The 19436-nt window shown below is 36.4% G+C and overlaps 1 protein-coding gene across 2 annotated transcripts in view; it reads left to right on the forward strand.

The window, feature by feature from the left end:
* The first annotated feature begins 224 nt into the window (after positions 1 to 224).
* The window catches only part of LOC120515264 (guanine nucleotide-binding protein G(I)/G(S)/G(O) subunit gamma-7-like), a 240871-nt gene continuing 221659 nt past the window's right edge, over positions 225 to 19436 (forward strand). Inside the window, exon 1 of one of the 2 annotated variants that reach the window (XM_039736102.1) lies at positions 225 to 544. The gene's annotated coding sequence lies outside the window, so the exon portion shown is untranslated. The remainder of the gene's footprint in view (positions 545 to 19436) is intronic. The other variant, XM_039736100.1, reaches the window with a different exon arrangement.

Below are 19436 nucleotides of genomic sequence, written 5' to 3' on the forward strand. Positions count from 1 at the left end.
TTTTGTATATTAGCTACTATTTTTATTAATGGCGTGTTTTGCATTCTGTACACTTATTTCAGTTTTGTTGGCGAAAATTAGATCTGATAAGAAGTAACTTATCATAGAACCTAAACGGCACACGTCTTCATGCTAATTTTACATACAGTATTAACCAGAAAACTCACTATATACGCGACTTCGCAGCCAGAGGGCGTCGAAAATAAAACACTGACCGAATAAAGAGGGATTGTAGTGAAGTCCTCCATCCTTCCCACCATCCTCAGCCAGGCGGAGCGGAGAAAGGTCGTCTTTGCTGGTCACCGACGGAGGCGAGAACAGGGGCAGAGACTGACAAGAGAGGGGGAAAGGGAGGGGTGACAGAGAAAACGCAAGAAGGGAAAACAGAGCGAGAAGGGACACTGACAGATTTTTCTCTCAACAACAACCAAGCAGAACACTACTTTTATCATTCCATTAACGTGGGGCCAAACATTTTGGATTTTTGGAACTTGTGTGCACTACGACTGATGCGAATGGGTGCAGCCTGCTGAGCACCGTCCAGGTAAGCGCCGTCCTGGCTTGTGCGCGTGACCGTCGTTCTGGTCATCAGAGCTACCCTGACTCAGTAGTTACAGCGAGCCTAGGAGGGAAGTGCCACTTGTGTTCGTGCAAGTTGCGTGGTTAAAGTCAATGACAAGTGCAGATTGTCTTGATTTTCGCTTACTTTAAAGGAGTTTTCGAGAGTGGACGATACTTTTTCGCAGCACCCAGAAGAGTTTTTCGAGAGTGGCCTTGCTGCTTCTGTAAACAGTGATGGTTCCCTACCTGATCGAGAAGACTTTCATGTTTTTGGCGGTCGTGTACCTACCTTTTTTCCGGACCTGCTGACTTTTCTTAATTGTGTGTGGATGCCGATGTCGAGTATCTACTGCAAACACAACGTTTCCACTTAATGGACTATATAATATTTTGTAAAGTGCGCGTTTACTTATTTAATGCGTTCTATTCCTAAGCGCCTCCGCCCCGTATTTGGCTAACGATTAACCCAAAGGAGAATTTGTACTGCAAATGTATTTGTGAGCTCACTTGTGCGGAAGGCTGCGGTACTTTAAGTGTTTGTTTATATGGTGCAAGATGAAACCGTGCAGAACTGCTGGAGTGTTCAGTGAATGCTGTCGTGGTGTGGTACTTCACGAGTCTGAACGTGAAACCCCCTGGTTGTCATTTCAAATCCCACCTCTGACTCTGAGCCCGCCTTACGCGTGTAGATATATCGCACGTCCGTAAAGTGCCAAGGTGCAGTATGAAGTAAAGATTGCGGAATGATCCATTCTTTACTCTGTTATTGTGAAATATTTTTTTGGGAAAATTTGTAGTTATGAAGTACTAGCAATGCGCTTTCGTTGGCTAACACTTTTGACAGACGTGCAAAGAAAAATGTTCACTGTAGTTTTCACGTGCTAATAAGATTGATCTTGAACACGTTATAACACTAGAATATTTTATGATTTCTAACACCACTATTAACCTTAATTTGATATAACACCTTTTTGTAGTGCAGCAAACATCACTTATTAAGAAGTTGTGCAACTGCAACTATTTTTTATATTTGGAGGCCTTGCAAGTTGGGATATGATTAAATTGGTAATCTTTGCATTTGTACTGTGGTTGCCTTATTAATTATAATATAATTCCTGATAGTAAAATACATGTAATGTATATTAATATATTTCAAGTCCATTTTTTGCATAGGGGCAGTGTATACACACTATTATGCAGATAAATACTCATTTTAACAATGTTTATTTATAGCATTGCAGAAACAGTACAATTACCAGCTAGGTGGCTTTTTTGGCTTTGTACGTTTTTGCCTTGTTCAGTTGGGTTTCCTCTCACAATCCAAAGAATGTTTTATGGTTTAATTAACAAGAATAACATCAGGTTTAACATCTCAGTTTAACAACATTGAAAACTGGCTTCTAGCAAACTTGTTTGCATCCAGATCAAGAGTATGAGGACTGTGTCTAGAAATGTGGTATAGTATTTAAGGCTTTAGACTTCAAACCCTGAGGTTGTGTGTTCAAACCCCACTAGTAACACTATGTGACTATGAGTAAGTTACTTGACCTGCCTGTGTTCCAATTGGAAAACCCAAAGAAATGAAACCAATTGTATCATAAAATGTTGTAAGTTGCCTTGGATAAAAGTGTCTGCCAAATAAGTAAATGTAAATGACACCTCAGCTTAGAATGGTGAAGTCAATTACATTTTTTATGAGTCTGTTTACTGAGTAAGGTCTCAGAATGCTGTAGTAAGTTTACGGGGGAAAATATAAATTACAAATTTTACAAATTACCTGATGCACACAAAATGAGCAGTGAAGCAAAATTACACCTTTTATTGGCTAACTGAGTAAATTACAATATGCAAGGTCCTTCCTCATTACAGTATGCAAGGTCCTTCTTCAGGCAAAGTGTAATAAAAGGTGCCATTTTGCTTCAATTCTTATTGCATCCATAAATGGCTAACATGGCACAGCACTACTAATACTGATGTACACACACAAAAACCAGTCAGCCATGGCTGTCCATCAATCTGATGATGAAAATGTCCATACATTTGTCAATCTCTGACACTCCCTCTTTTGTGTGTATACTGGTGGGAGAGCAACCCAATTTGGGAAGGGCAGACCTGTGGGAATAATAGGCAGGGGGAACTGCCCTCCAGTTGCAGTAGGCTGGCATAGATTGAGATGTCTTGCTGCTCTTTTCTCCTTTTGTTGATGGGTTTGTTATTATTCAGAATGACCAATTTGATGATAGCCCATCTGTAAAGTTTGTGATCCCCAGCAACACACAAAAATACAGATTAGGATAAACATATAATGTTGGAATAAAAATATATGTGTGAAGATGACGTGGATATGATCAAAAATGTTAAAGTCTAACTTATTTAGGGAAACCTCAATAGAACAAAAAAAAAATTCAACATAATCCCAGTGAACACTACATTTTTAAGAAGGTGTGATTCAAAAACTTAATTAATTTCGGTACTAGAAGTAAATAATACCTTTCAAGCACCTCACATCTGGTTGTTTATTAGGGCAATCACAACTCCCCAAACACTCACTGTTTAATAACATATACTGTACATATTACATCTAGCTCAGTTTACCAAGAGGGACCCATAAACAGCTGTTTGTACATACCAGTATATACTAATATAAAAGTGCTGGATACTTGTATGTCTTTTTATCACTTTGACATTCCAAATCCATCTGATCATCACCGTTCAATGCCATTGAGACTCCTTGAGAAGTTATAAAAGGGGACAGCCTGTTGAAGTTTCATTAAAATTATTTTTTAAATAAGAAGGAGTGCAGAGAATCATTGTTTCTCTGTGTATTGTTTCAGTATCAATATCTGGACTGTGCTCACAACGCTGTGCTTCTTTAATCATAGTATGTAGGAATATTTAATGTATATATAATTGTGAAAACATGGCCCATATAAATAAAACGTTTAAGCTCTAGAAATTTTAAGCCCTTCTTAAGTATACTTGAATGACAAAATGCAGTTAATACAACATATTCAGTATATTGGTTGTTTTGTTCAGTAGATAGCTCTGTACTGATATGGGTGTCCATTTTTATTTAGCAAAAGCGTCAAACAAATCGCATGGTGCTGTTTTATTAATGTCAAACTTCATGGGCTAAATGAAGCAGCTATTACATTTTTATTCAACTGAAGGAAGCCAAGTAGAATATTATTGTTCACTTATTAAGTCTTTCAGGAGAGCATCTTTTTTAGGAAATGTTTGTGCCAGCTTTGAACACATGGTTACCATATTATTTGTTAGCAAATATTTGAACAATGAGGTCAATTGTGGTTTAGTTTTAACCATAAATAAGAGCTTGCTTGGCATATGCAACTAAATCATGATTAGGACATTTTCTTTAAAAAATCCTATCTGTCTTACTAACCACTATGGACATGCATAATTTATTTTTATCTTTGTTGGCTGCTCCAGAAACACATCTACTAGTAAATTAAAAAAATAAACTTTAAAAACATGCGCTAAAATGGTTAAATATATTTTTTTCATTTGTTTGAAGTTAGAAATTTGTTTCCCTCATTTCATCATTCTCTTTCTCTAAATATCTGTTTGCACACTATCTCTGTCCCGGCACAGTCTGTTATACTGATTTTGACATCAGAAACTGACCAAAACTAATTCTGTTGTTATAATAAAATTAGTAGAATAATAGTAGTCAAAATGCTTCCATAGGATAGTCCACTGATTAACTGTTTAACAGTTTGAGATCAAAGTTTTGTGTTATTTCTTTTAATTACATTTTTCAAATTCTTTTACTGTTGGCAAAAGTTGGAACACATTCAGTTTAGCTAATAATAACCAATAGTGTCAAGTAGCCAGGGCTTCTGTCTTTGCAGTAGTCCTCACACATGAAAAGACCATGGCAGTTTGAGGAACATTGCTGAAGTGATTTTGAAGTTCAGTCTTAGGGTCCCCCACGGCTGCATGTTTTTAGGCAACAAGTTACAGAAATGTACTCTCTCTTTTAAAATAGAAATGTTTATGTGTTGTGAAAAACGCATACATTTGTTTGTCTTGGTAGTGGCTTCTTCACACTGAGGTACAAGAGTAAAATATGTAAATAAAATACCAAAGGAAGACGATGGCTCTTTTGTGTATGATATAGAATTCACCCATCATTCACAACTCAGCAAGCAAACAGTATGGTTCCTCTGTCATTTGTATGTATATATTTATTTATATGTGCCTAAATTGACCCAAAAATGGGGCAAAACCTGTTTAAAGCAAAATTTTAAAAAATAAAACATCTGATCCAAAACCAAAAATATGCCCTTTTAATAAAAAAAAATAAATAAAAAACAGAAGAGAATTTAGAAAGATTTCAAGAAAAACAAAGGCTGGAACAAAAAGGCAACAAAATAGGTGCACCACACACACAGAACCTAAAGGTAAACATATCTAAATAACACAAATCAATACTTTATATCTTTAGCAGGAATCAAAACTTGGAATCTAAATGCAGAGACATTGGAATGCTGAAGCATCCATTTCATCTGCTGCTTCATTTTAAATACCAGTAAGGGTGGTTCCTCAGCTGACACATCTGATGGCCCTGTCATCCTAGGCTAAGCATATAGACTATAAATAACATTACTTGAAGTTATAGGCCACAAAACTAATGTTGCTCATAAATTAAAAATTATCAGTTAACAAAATATTAATCAAATCATAGAATGAAAGAGCAAACAAAGGCAAAACCTATAATAGTTACAAAATAATACAGTCATGTGTTGATTTCCAGCTTCATTTGGGACCATCTACAGGTCAAAGTATATAGGTCATTGCATTTAAGTCTCTTTAGGTCAGTGTGGGTCACCAGTACACATACTTTAACTGCCAGTACGGAGTAGCACAAACCAATCTTCAAATCTATGTGGTTGCACACATCTAAAAGAAGGCTGTGCAAGCCATATGCATAAGAATTGACCATGTGGCACAGTGCTGATCAAACACGCCTTATAGGGCCGTCCAAGTGTCAGAAGCCATATAAGACCCTCTGAAAAATTAATAAATAAAAATGTATCACTATTTACAAGGTGTTTCAGTCTTCCTGATGGAAGAAAAAAAGTGTGACCCATCTGCACAGATCAGAAGCAAAAAAAGATGAGCCAGTTACATGAAGTGTGACTTCAAACAATTTCTGTGTGGCATGGCTAATCAGTGTCCCAAAGACTGGAACTCTGTGAGCTATAGCTCATAACACCCACTTTTCTTCCTTTTGGATGCATTGTTTATGCTGACTGAACCCTTATTGATTGTAACACACACAAGTCCACCTCTAAGATGTGAGAAAATGTTGTTATGGTGAGTCACAGACTGCAGTGTAAGAGTTGCTGAAGATATTACACTATATGACTGAGCACAACTCGCTAGGATCATGTGGACAAAGGCTACAACTGCAAAATCACTGGAAGACTTGTGTAACCTTATGGGGGTGTAAAGGGTGAACCCTTTAGTCACAGAAATGTGAAAGTTCTGGGATTCTTGTTCTTGACCAGCCTTTTTTTGAAGGAACTATGAATTTATGCTATCCTTTAAGTGTTCATCTGGTAATGTGTCATTTTAATCCCTGGAAGGTAGGAATGTACCATTTTGGATGTACTTGCCTGGATTTATTGATGGCTCCTCTGGGGCCCAATGGATTGCATTTTGCTTTTTGTAAAATTTTGATTTTTTTTTTCCATTTTCAGATTTTTGGTATTTATTTTTCTGTGATGAATATTTTTATGTTTTTATTTTCTTTTGCGTACAATTTATGAGGTTTAAAAAAGGTTATTGTTTTAATTTATTTTCTTAAACTGTTTAACTTACAGTAAACTAAGTGGTTAAAAAAATCCAATACAAGTTTAGAACAATTAGTGTGAAACTTTAAACTGTAAATATTTAACAAAAACATATAGTAATAAATAAATATAAATGTTAAATTGTGCTTGTAAGACTAAACAAATTTGAAACATTTTAAGCTTTACCAAACATCCTTATTTGAAGTGAAACTGCATGAATATAAAACTGTTTATTTTGCACATTTCTGCCTTCTTAGAGTCACATCTCCGTTGAAATGCATCATTGTCAAGTTCTTCATGTTTTTTTATTTGTTTTTCTTCATTGAGGGACTCTGTATTTTCAGCAAACATTGTTCTATACTTACAAAAACTCTTCTGTGTCAATTGAGTTCACTACACCAGCATTTTCTCAAGTGGAATATTGGGTTTATCACAAACAGCAACAAAATCTTCCACAATCTGGCATCTGAATTCAGAAGCTCTCAGTGCACTTGTGATTAAAATTGTGAGGATTAATATTGGATTCAGCGGGTTAGAAAATGGATGGATGGATGGATTAATATTGGGAAGGGCTTAGCTGGTGAAAGGAAGGGAAGGAACAACAAGTAGAAAAGGCACAGAGAGGAGCAAGAGGCAAAACAGCATCCTGGTGGGAAAATATGATAGGAATCCTGTCAGCTAGATACAGCTTCTTTATTGGTAGGCTAAGAGAAGTGTTAAGTTGTTTATTTTAATTATTATATATGGTTTCTGTCTTTGACATCTGCTACCCTTCTTTGATAATATTTTGTTAAAAAAATGTCAAGTTTCTTTTTATTTATATTGGTCTTGTTTTTTTGGTGGTTGGGATCAGGGTCAGCTTAAAACCTTTTAGCCAAATATTTAAAAAAGTACAAAACATCAATCAAGAGTTAAGATGTTCAAGTTTACATTTGTCTGTTTGGAACTGTAGTAAAGCAGGCTTTCTGTTCAGCACCTTAATTCTACACTTCTCTACAGGTTGCATAGCATTTCAAACAAGAAGGCAGTGAAGACGTTTACATTTCTGCCCTGAATGTAGTATTTAAAAGCAATTACAGTGAACATTAGTAGCCCTTTTTAAATGAGCTTTATTGGAAATTTAACATGAATGAGTTAAATCAAAAGAAGACAGATGACAGATGCAAAGGCAGTTGAACTATAATGCCTAAGTATATTTGAAAGTACCATTTTTATTGGCTTGGGAGGGATTTCAAAATAAGTTTAACATCAATGATGTAATCATTAAAGACTACTGTAACAACATTTATTTGTATTGCACGTTTTCATAAAAATGATGTAGCTCAAAGTGCTTTACTAGATGAAGAATGAAAAAAGAAGAAAGAAAAATAAATATATAAAAATTAGGAAATACTAATTAACAAAGAATAAAGTAAAGTCCGACGGCCAGGGAGGACAGAAAAAAAAAAAAAAACTCCTGTACCTTATTTATGTTACCATATGCTGATAGTAAGTTTATTCATTAATTGTGTAATAATTTTATTTAATTTTAATTAAACTTTAACATATTTAAATTTTAATTTTTTTTTAATTTATTTTTTATTTGTTTTAATTTTAGAACATGCATCTAATGTCCAATAAATGAAAAAATAAATAACACTTAAAATTGTCTCATCTCGTCATCTCAAATTGTTTTTCCTTGTTCTGGCAGTAGCGGGTTTGCCCAGACTTTCCTGTCACCAATTACAGATTTCAGTTCTTCTTTGGGATCCCATTCACCAGCCAGCCAGTCTAAGGATAGTCAAATATTGTAAGTGCTGCATGAATTAGTGAATACCAAGATAATTCACAATATTTTCATTTACGCAAATGCTTTAAAGGTGCTTTTATAACAACTAACTTCAAATCAAGCTTGTCATAAAATAACTTAGTTTTAGGACATTTACTTATGTGAGATTTCTGTTAGCATTGCTAAATGAACGAGGCATTTTCTATATAATACTTACTGAAAAATAGTATTTAATAGACAAGTCAAATTTTTTTTTCTAATGTCATAAACATGCTTTCATTTTCCAAATCTCTGCCCTCCTTTCTACATTTGTTCCAACTTTAAGCCTACATTTGTGAAATAAAACTTCTCAGCTGAAGATTACTCAGAACACCTATAAAAGTACATTTTTCTTTTGTTTTGAAGGGACCTCATATAATTGATCAGACTTTATTCTTGAAGCCTGCATAATTTTCCAGATTTAGCCACTGAACTGGTTTGGGGATAGCATCCCATTTCACTCCCGCACAACTTATATATGTGTTGTATGTGCTATCATTGTTTTGGTTTACTTGTTATACAAATGAACATTACTTTAGCTTCAAAAACCTAAAAGTTAACACACATTTATTGTTTGTTGATTTCGATTTTAGTAATGAAGTGTGCTAGTTTAGTGGCCCAGCTCACTGTGTGTTTTGGAGATCATGCACTTTCATTAACACTTCATTAAAGTCATATCTTTTGATGTTCAAAGAATCTAGACCCGAGACACACAAATGTCTGGCAAATGTGGAATTTCTGAAACACTTGCCAAAAAAGTTTTATTTTGGAATGAAATATGGGACATCCCATTTCGTCACTTTTATAGACTAGCCACCGGTGGTAATTAAATTAATAGATGGATAGACAGACAACAGTAAACATGTCCATACTATTCAGAAGATGATTATGAAACTTTTGATCTTTTAATGAATTACTGTATGACCCTATACAATGAATAAAACTATGTGTAACCCATATCTTGTACGTATGGAATACTTTAATGCACATACGAGATGTTTTCTGAACTCTTTTGGGACCCCGCCTCCAATGGGACAACACACCGAAGTGCATCCTAAAGCGCGAATGCCACATCTATGGAAGATGGCTTGTCCATTGCCCGGGAAACCGCAGGCTTACAGCACTGCAGTGGAGCACTGCGGAAGCAACTCCAAGCCTATAAGCACCTGCCATCGATGGGTGATGCAAGGAACATTATAAATGCAGGGAACAGTGTTACTTGGCCTCTAACCTGGCCACAACCCCGTCTGACTGCTGTGTCTTTGTATAGGAGAGTGGCAGATCCCGCCTCAATAAATAACCGTGCTGTTCCTGTTTCAAGCTGAATAAAGCTGGTTTTGCTAAAGTACTGAGACTCAACCTCGTGGTTTGAGGTGCAAGACAGTGACTCGTATTTCACAGTGCATACAGGATACTTTTATGTATGTACAAGATGTTTTCAGTAGGTACAAGATACTTTCACGTACATATGAGATAAAGTTAGATTAAAAAAATTATATAAGTGTGCTTTGGGGCTACCCAATTATGACTTTACCAAGGCCATGGCCCTTCAGTTTGATGTCCATCTCTTGTAGCATGGTGATATAAAAAGCAGGTGGGTAAGCTTTCATTGTGGGATGGTAGAGGTACGTAATTTATGTTTACAGTTATCACTTTGCACATATATACGAAGTGCCTGTGGGGACAATGTGTCATTTTATTTTCTTCTGGGAAACAATTTGGTGCATGCAACTTACTACCTCAAGCTCACCTCTTACTGTCTCGTAAACACCACATACTGTCTTGTGCCCACCATTTATATATCTCGCGCACACAACATAGTATCTTGTGCTCACCGCATACTATCTCCTGTCTACCACCTGTGCACCAGGTACTTTAAGGTCGCACCAGCTAATATTGCATGTGCGCCGCATACATTCAGATGAGCATCAAATACCATCTTGTGTGACTGTACATCATTTTCTGGAAACGGACATATCGATAAGCGGTTTGATGTTTTACTCACACAGTTACATTCCTGATTCCACAGAAATGGGTATTGGCAGGTTTATAAAAGCAGGCGATACATTCAAGCCCAGGTTGGTGGATCCATGAAGCAGCGGCACTAACCACTGCACTAATGTGTAATAAAAGGAAATGACATTAGTTGGTTAACTACTCACCTCAACTTACTAGCTTACAGCCAGCTTCTAATTTGCACAACTTAAAAGAGGAAATCATTTTTTACATATTGATTGCATGGGAAGTTTACCCAGTCTAATGCAGGTGTTCTAATTTAGTTCTCTTGTAGACTTGGCACACTCGCTTATCTACACCAATGGACTTTGGTGTTTACCATACATCTAAAGAGTTAAATCCAAATTGGGCCCCTTTAACTCTAACCATTTTCTGACAAGAGATATGCCCTTGTTAAAAAGCTAAACTTCAATATCCTATCAAATCCTCTGTCAAACCTGGCACACTGTGTCATCCATTGGCACTTTTCAAAATGAACTACAATATTTAAAGTGCAAAGAGTTAAATCGTATTGTGGCCATTTTTTTATTACTACAATTTTGAAAAAACTGATCCCTAAGTTAAATTGCAGATGATTCTTGCTTAAGGGGCCACTTCAGCACTTTTGTGACTTTGTGTTTCAATTCCGGCCCTTTGCAGATATTACTGACAGGTGTAATGCTATTAAATTTTATTTTTTTAAATTTAATTTATTGGAAAAACATTTTTTTCAGTTTTTCTTCACCTTTAAAAGCTTTGCATAATTTTATTTAACTGAAACCCACATTGAAGCTTATCTGAGCAGTTTTCCAGTAAAAGGGGATTAAACAGCACAAATCCTAAAGATTGCTAGTTTATCTTTTTTTATTATTATTTCACAATACTAGGTTTTTATGCTGGAAGACTGAAATACTGGAATTTCCATCTGTGTTGTGGCCTACTGACTCTGTACTTCCTGCATCCTGTTAAGCAAACATGAAATAATTTGTTTGTGACTAAGGACTTGAGTCTCTAAAGAGTTTGTGTTGCATGATGGTAGAAGACATAATGCTCCACAACTGCATTAAATTAATTGAATATGGCTTTTCATTTTAGTTATAAATGTCATTATTAGACTTAGCAGCAATTTTAAAACCTATAATGAAGGTATGACGTGAGGGCATTTGTTTAAAAGGAAATATAACATGATACTCCTGCATTTGCTTTTACCGATTATTGTGCATTATTTGGAGAAAGAGGTTCCTGATGCCCTATTGCACATAATTTATGGGTAGTAAAGAAAAGAGAAGATATTATGAAAAATAGTCCATGGAGTAAACCTTCTAGCACTAATTTAGTCTAGATGCAAATTGAAATACTAACAAAAAGATTCAAAATGTGTAATGACCGTGATAGAGAGAGTTTTTTTGACATTGTCTTTATCAATGATACCACAGTCTTAAACTCCTTATGATTCAGTTATGCTTATTGATTGTTTTTAACAAATAAAGTACAGAATCAAGAAGGATTAGGGGGGAATATAGGCTACCATTTATGTTGTATTTTACTTTTCTTGTTTTGGTTGACAGCACCCTCATATAAATGCATCTTGTGGATATATTGCGCTATGACAATAAATTAAATCTTCTATCATCCTAGTTTCTTCCTCTTTCATTTTTTGATGTAACCTGACAGACTGTAAGTGTATATTTAGCGGGGTTGCCTAAAAACAACCTTGTTGTCAAATCACAGGGACTTTTGCAAACTTGTGGCTTCCGTTTTGGTTCTGCTGAACATATTTGCTTTGCCACCATGAAAGGAAATCAGAGCAGTAGCAGAATGAGATTACTGACCATTTCAGTGCTCAGTACACTTTACTCAGTTCCTGCTGTCTGTTTCTTCAGCATCCGTTATTGGTCTTTACAGAAAAAGTTCGAGACAGATTTTTTTTGGTAAGGCAAATTTCATATTGCCAAATTCTTAAAAAATATAACAGATAGAAACAAATTAATTAAAAGTACAGTATCTATACTTTCACTCAGTGGTAGTCCTTCAATACATTGCATACATTTTCATTTATAGATATACGGTGTGTAAAGACTGACTTACGTTTTGTTGAGTTTAGTGGTTTAAACTGTTGAATTTCTTATTATATGAGCTTTGTAGTTTCAAGTTTCAATCCCAGTCTCACAGAAATAACATTATTCACTTAGAGATCTGTACACAGAAAATGTGTTTGCATCCTACAAACAATTACACTCCAAATTTAACTTTCCAGCAACACATTTCTTTCACTACCTTCAAATTAGAAACTTTGTTAAACAAAGCCTGCCCAATTTTCCTCATCTCCCTCTTACCTCAATTCTGGAAGAAATTTTGATCTGTCTTGAGGACTTGGACAGCATTTTTGTAATATATAAAAACATTTTAAAGTCCCTCCCTTTCAAAGATCCCAGAGTGCAGTGGGAAAAGCATCTCTCACTCAACATCTCGGAAAGTGGAGGGTAACAATGCATAGAATTTACTTGAGCCCCATATGCGCAAAGCATACAATTATTCCACTTAAAATTATATATTGACTGCATCTGTCATGTTAAAAATTATCCAAAATATTACCATGGCAAGATCCAACCTGCGATCATTGCAATCAAGTTCCATCCTCATTGGGCCATATGTTTTCGGCGTGTACCAAATTAACATCATTCTAGACCAAAATCTTTAAGTCCCTTTCAGACAGCCTTGGTGTCATAATTCCTCCTATTCCATTAACAGCTGTGATGGGCTTAATGTGGAGAAGGACAAAATAAACTGTAATTGCCTTTTTCTTCACTATTGGCACGTAGACTTATCTTGCTCAACTGGAAGAATGCTAACTCACCTCTTTTAAGTCATTGGGTATCTAATGTTATATGAAATTGCAAAAAGTCAAATTCTCAATTAGAGGATCTGTACAAAACATTTTCAAAACTTTGCAGGATCTAATCAATAACATTTTAGAATAAGCACTTAAATTGAGGAAGCAGAATCTCTCCCTTCTTTTTTTATTTATTTTTTTATTAATTTATTTATTTACATATTTTTATTATTGTTAAAGTTCTCTGCTGGCCTGGCTCTCTTTCTCATTGGTGGTGGGTTGATTAATTTTGTTAAACTTAATTAGTTTTGTTAAACTTGACTTCAGGGGTGAGGAAATCCAACGCCCGACTCGTCCGACATGGGTAAATTGACTGTCGGATAAGCGTTTTTTCTGGTTTCAGTTGTCCGCGGACATGTGCAATGTTCTGGAGAAAAAAGAATTAAATGTGCAGTGCAGGGCACATTTTTACCATGTTGGGTAACATTTGGGTACGTACTTCGTGCGGAAACAGTCTACTTAGGCATGTTCTTCATGTCTCAAATTGGTATTCAATATTGTTTACAAAATGATGGCTGATTTTTCAAAGGGGGAGCACTCTTGTGGTCTTACATAAGTATTTTACCCTACTATTTACACGCTTGGAGATGCGGTCATTTTTTTCATGCTGACATTACAATGTAATTTGATGATTTTTCATTATAATCGATAACTTTTATATATTATTGATAAAATTAATTTTTTCTACATAAAAATGCAGTCATTTCACCTACAATGCAATTGTTTTCGACACATAAAGCTTGTTAGGCATTTGATCTTTTCTGAAATTTGCGATTTCGCGTAGGTTGTGATATATTGAGGAGTTAAGAAAATTGTTGCGTGACATCAATTTTGATGAGCTGTCTATAGATCGTTTTTGATTAGAGAATTTTTCATATAAAACAAGTTGGTTTCAAGCTGTCAGTTTATTAAAAATAAAGAAAACATTCTAACGGTTTCCAAATGTTATGAAATATCAATAAAAATCTTCACTTAGAAATGGATAATTTCTTGATTAAAACTGGCACAACAGGCCTTGAAAAACCTAAGGAAGCGTAGTAAGGCCACTGTGAAAAAAATACGGGCACAGTGAAGAAAAAAAAATGTCGAGATTAAAGTCGACATGTTGACTTTATTCTCGTAGTTTATTTTGTCAGTAGAATGTCGCAAACTAAATTTCATCTTAAAATGAATGTTTCATTTACTAGATTTTCTCAAACCCCGTCGTAAATTAATGTAGCACATTAAATGCTTTATATTAAGTGTTCCCCGACCCAGCTGTTAATCTCTGTGCACTTCTTAAACTGACTTCCTCTTGCACTGAGGAAGTGCCGGCAGCAGTCGCTGCACATTGACTTCATGATATTCCTGCTCAATGAGCAGATAGATAAATACTTGATATCTTTTTCACGATGAAATGCATTAAAGCATGTATTAGACATGGGTGGCGGGGAGCACGGTGGCGTGACTGTAGTGCTTCTCCCTTGCATTAAGGGGTTCTCAGGTCTACGTTCAGTGTAGAGAAGTTTATTGCAGGTGTGACGAGGCTCCAAAAAACTGGATATTTGAATGGGTATCGCACAGGTTTAACTGAAATATTGTGTAAATGTTGGGTTTGTGATCTGGAGGTCGGAGATATGAACACAGAATTTAATGGATATTTTTCTGAGCAGGCTTTCTTTATTGCATGTTTGCTGTGTCTTATCGTACGTACTAAACCCCCAGTTCCTAGCCTTTGTCTTTCTCCATATAACCAATCACCAAACGTCTGTGAAATTAAAACTAGTTATAAACCTAGACCTCAGTTTTCAGAACTTTAAAAACAATTTTCATTATACATGTTTAACTATGCCATCCATTCAGAGGTCTAAGCTTATAACTAGTTTTAATTTTACAAATACGTTTATAGTGTGGTGATTGGTTATGCGCAGAAAGAAAAAGGATAGGAACTGGGGGTTAGAACGTCAGATAGAGACATGAGTCTAAAAGTAAGAAAAAAGTTGGTTCAATTGAATAAGTGTTTTCTAAAGTTAAACGCTCGAAGGGTTGAGCGTTATGCTAGGCTGTTCAATACTGCTTCTTTAGAAGAGTTTGACCCGTAACCAGCTATGGAATTCTGGCTGTCACCTGGCAACAGGCACTTCACTCATAAAAATCCTGAAAAGTCATCAGCATCCACTTATGCAGGACCATCAGTCCAGGAACCATGCAGTTCAGCTCAAGCAGAAATGAACAGCATTCAGCCCATGCTGTCTGAGATGGTAAAGATTCTTGGGGGAGAAGATGTTGCAAGACAAAAGCTGAAGAACATGGCAGAAAATGAATCAGGACAGTGTTCTGTTATGTAACTGTATTATATGAAAAAAAACTAGTGTAGCTATAACGAAGGCATTGTTTTTTAGCCAGTTAAAATAAGGGAATCTTTTATATAATGTTCTAGAGAAAGGTGGCAAAATACTACTCCCTGAAAGAATTTTTTTCAGTTTTAAAATGGAAGGCAGTTTTGGTATCAATAAAAGAGATTAGAAAAAATAAACTATTTTTCACTTTTGTTATTTGTTTATGGGCAAGTGAATTTAACTGGCGGACAAGTGGATTTTCTAAGTTTACTTGTCCTTGGACAAGTAGAAACAAATTTGATTTCCACACCCCTGGACTTGCTTATATGGATTGTTTGATTCTAATAAAATTAATAAAAAATATTAGAAATTAGAGAAGAGGTACGGTAAAGGAAGGGATTAGCCTGGTTACTGCAGTGTACTCTTTGTTTTGATTCTCTTCCTCGAATGGAGTAAGGCAGCCTCTTTTACAGTGCACCCAGAAGTGCTCCAGGTGCTCTCCGATCCTCATCTGCCAACACTTCCGGATGTGGTGAAGTGCTAAATGGGCACCCGGAAGTACTCCAGGTGCACCCGGATCATCTTCTGGCAGCACGTTTGAGTGTGGCGGAAGTGCTGCTGTCCAGGCCCCCGGCCCGCTGCAATCAAGGGGAGTTTCCCTCTCATGTTCCAGGGGAGGTATTGCCCCGAATATGTCCTTACTCACTCGTTTAAAAAAAAAACACACAATTGCTTGTTTAGTTAAAAAGTTTAAACTTGGTAGGATTGTACTTTTAGGCCAGTAGTTATCTACTAAGAAAATACACTTTGATATAACATTATTTGAAAAACACCCACAACTGAAAAACTAAATACCCCCAAATCTCAAAAATGTCATAAATAATGCTATTCTAAGGCACTAGGTCCTTTTTACAGCTCAGTGTTTTGAGTGCACACAGAAATGTGGCTTGGCATTTTATGTAAATGAAGACAACCACAGAAACAGTGGAAGAGTACATGAAGAGCGGTACAAGAAGTGAGAACGAAATACAACAGGAAGTAGTTTCCTTGCATCAGTTTAAATACTACTGCAGATTGCGCAGTGTCACCAAATCCTTGGAGAGCAGTTTCCAACTCCACCAAAAACTTTAAAAACTCTCAGATCCAAATACCTGTTTTAATAAGTTTAGTTATTGCAAAACCACATGCAAAATGTAATGAATTGGAAATCCATATTGACTGTTTTGCTTACCATAGCCTGGTGCAATGTTATATTTGACATAATCAATTATGTAAGATTCGGTCAGGTGAATGGTGGCTGCTTGATGCACTTGGTCAAGTGTGTGCTTCATTTTTACTGTATACAGAAAACATGGCAAAAAATCTGAAATGAACTGATCACACTACATATTTTTTAATTGGTGGTTACATTTTTAAATAAACCAGCACTGTTGTCCACTTGCTTATCATAATTAAATTTGCAATACCAATCAAAAAAAGGAGAGGAAAAAAAAACAGTGGGAGTAAAACCACAGTGAAACAGAGTGAAGCAAGATTTTTTTCTGTAGCTGATGGAGATTCTGTTTTTCAGAATGTGATAGTACTAGAGTGATGTACTGTGTTAACCATTACAGATGCTAATAAAAGTGAGGCAAAATTAAACCTTTTATTGGCTATCTGAACAGATTACAATATGCAAGCTTTTTTTGCTTTTTTGTTGGTAGACATTTTTTCAAACCCACTGTATAATGAGGCAGTACTAATTGTAGGGATGAAATGATCAAGCGTTTTTTTAGGGCTGATACACAATCAGGATTTTTTTAGGGATGATATCAATGATATCATGTCTAGATTGGATGATTCCGCTTCTGAATTTTTTTCTTTCCTTTAACACTAGAATTACCAGAGCCTACGAAAAAACTCTTAATTCCGTCCCACCTTAAACTGCTTCTTAAATCCCTTCACACCTCTCCGCCAGCGCCCTTTGTCTTCTAAATGTGCTGATAAAGAGAAGCCGGCTATTCCATCCCCCCACCAATTTAGAACGTGCACGAACTTCTCTCAGCTCATGCCTTGATTGAGTATCTGGGAGTGAAGTGGAGTTTTAGAGTGAAATAATAGATTGTTGTTTGGAACACACGCATTTCATGTCTGTTTCGTTTCTACAGTAATCTGTGTCAACACATTGTTAAAACAGAAACTTTTTTTATATTCTAGTAGTAGATGACAAAATGTAGGCATAAACTATATAATGTATGAAGCCTGAAGTCCAAATAGCAAAGAAACATTTTCACAAGAATAACACAATTGCACTTTTATTCAAACATATAACTGCAGAAAGAAAACGCCGCCTTAACATGCGACATTGACACCACTTTACTATAATTGACTCTGTAGTTCAATAGATACAGCCTCCGCCTAGGATCCATACAACCCCATCTGACACGGCTGTTTTCACTAAAGACGCGCTATAGCTCTGCAGTGTACCACGATGCATACTAACGCCAAACACCACCGCCCCGGTTCTGACACACAAGCGCTGGCGAAGCTGCCTTCGTATCTCACCGTCACTTGCTTTTCTTTTTATTCAGTTTTATTGAGTGTTCCTGCCAGTCCCGCATGTTGCTGTATGCTTTTTCTTTTGCACCCAGGACATGCAGAAGAAAGAATGGTAAAGACCAACTTCGCGCTATATGCAATCATCAGACACTCCCCATCTGCCCGTGTCGTTCAAACACAGGAACATATATTGGTGTAAAAGTATAACAAAAGTGCACTTTTATTCAAGTGCACTTTTTCCATCGCCTTTTCCTGTAAGAAGCAGTGTACACACTTCTCTCTATGCTGTGGTTTCTATTACACACCTGAAAGAAAAGACAATATATGTGAAAATATATCCAGCATACAGCAACAGCGCAGATCGGACTGGCAGGAACACTCAATAAAACTGAATAAAAAGAAAATCAAGTGACGGTGAGATACTAAGAAGACAGCTTCGCCAGCGTCTGTGTGTCAGAACCGGTGGGGGCGTTAGTATGCATCGTGGTACAGCACAGAGCTATAGCGTCTGTATTCTGTTTCTTTTGTACTCCAGGGCACGCAGAGGAGAGAATAGTAAAGAGCAGTAAGTTCGGCGCTATATGCAATCATCAGACACTCTCCATCTGCCCGTTGTTTTGTTATACTTTTCAATACTTTTTATACTGCTCAAACGGGCATGCTCAAAAAATACGTGTAATGCCACGAAAAGTGCACGCAGACACTTAATTTCGCAAACAAAACAAGTGCACTTTTATTCAAAACTACCTGTATAACCGAAGAAAAAGAAAGCAAGTTACAGTAGGCGATTGATACGACATCTTGCATGGTGCAATGCTAAGAAGTGAAGATTTTCATTCCGTGCTATATAAAATCATCACATTCAAATATTAACAGTTCCACACACCCAAGGACCGTCCTTCCTACATTTACGACACGTGTACTTGTTGCCGTGTACACACCTCTCTGTGCTATGGTTTCTATTACACTGAATGAGCACCTGACACTGTACTTTCTTCCCTGGGGAAGGTCCGCATCAGAGAATTTCCAGTTCCTGCATAAATTCACACCCGATCTGACGCTGTTCGTTTTCAAATAATATTGCATTAGTGCGATTATATTTTCACATATATTGTCTTTCTTTCAGGTGTGTAATAGAAACCACAGCATAGAGAGAAGTGTGTACACTGCTTCTTACAGGAAAAGGCGATGGAAAAAGTGCACTTGAATAAAAGTGCACTTTTGTTATACTTTTACACCAATATATGTTCCTGTGTTTGAACGACACGGGCAGATGGGGAGTGTCTGATGATTGCATATAGCGCCAAGTTGGTCTTTACCATTCTTTCTTCTGCATGTCCTGGGTGCAAAAGAAAAAGCATACAGCAACATGCGGGACTGGCAGGAACACTCAATAAAACTGAATAAAAAGAAAAGCAAGTGACGGTGAGATACGAAGAAGGCAGCTTCGCCAGCGTTTGTGTGTCAGAACCCATGGGCGTTAGTATGCATCGTGGTACACTGCA

This window comes from Polypterus senegalus, chromosome 14 (genome assembly GCF_016835505.1).
Source record: "Polypterus senegalus isolate Bchr_013 chromosome 14, ASM1683550v1, whole genome shotgun sequence".
Classification (NCBI taxonomy): domain Eukaryota; kingdom Metazoa; phylum Chordata; class Cladistia; order Polypteriformes; family Polypteridae; genus Polypterus; species Polypterus senegalus.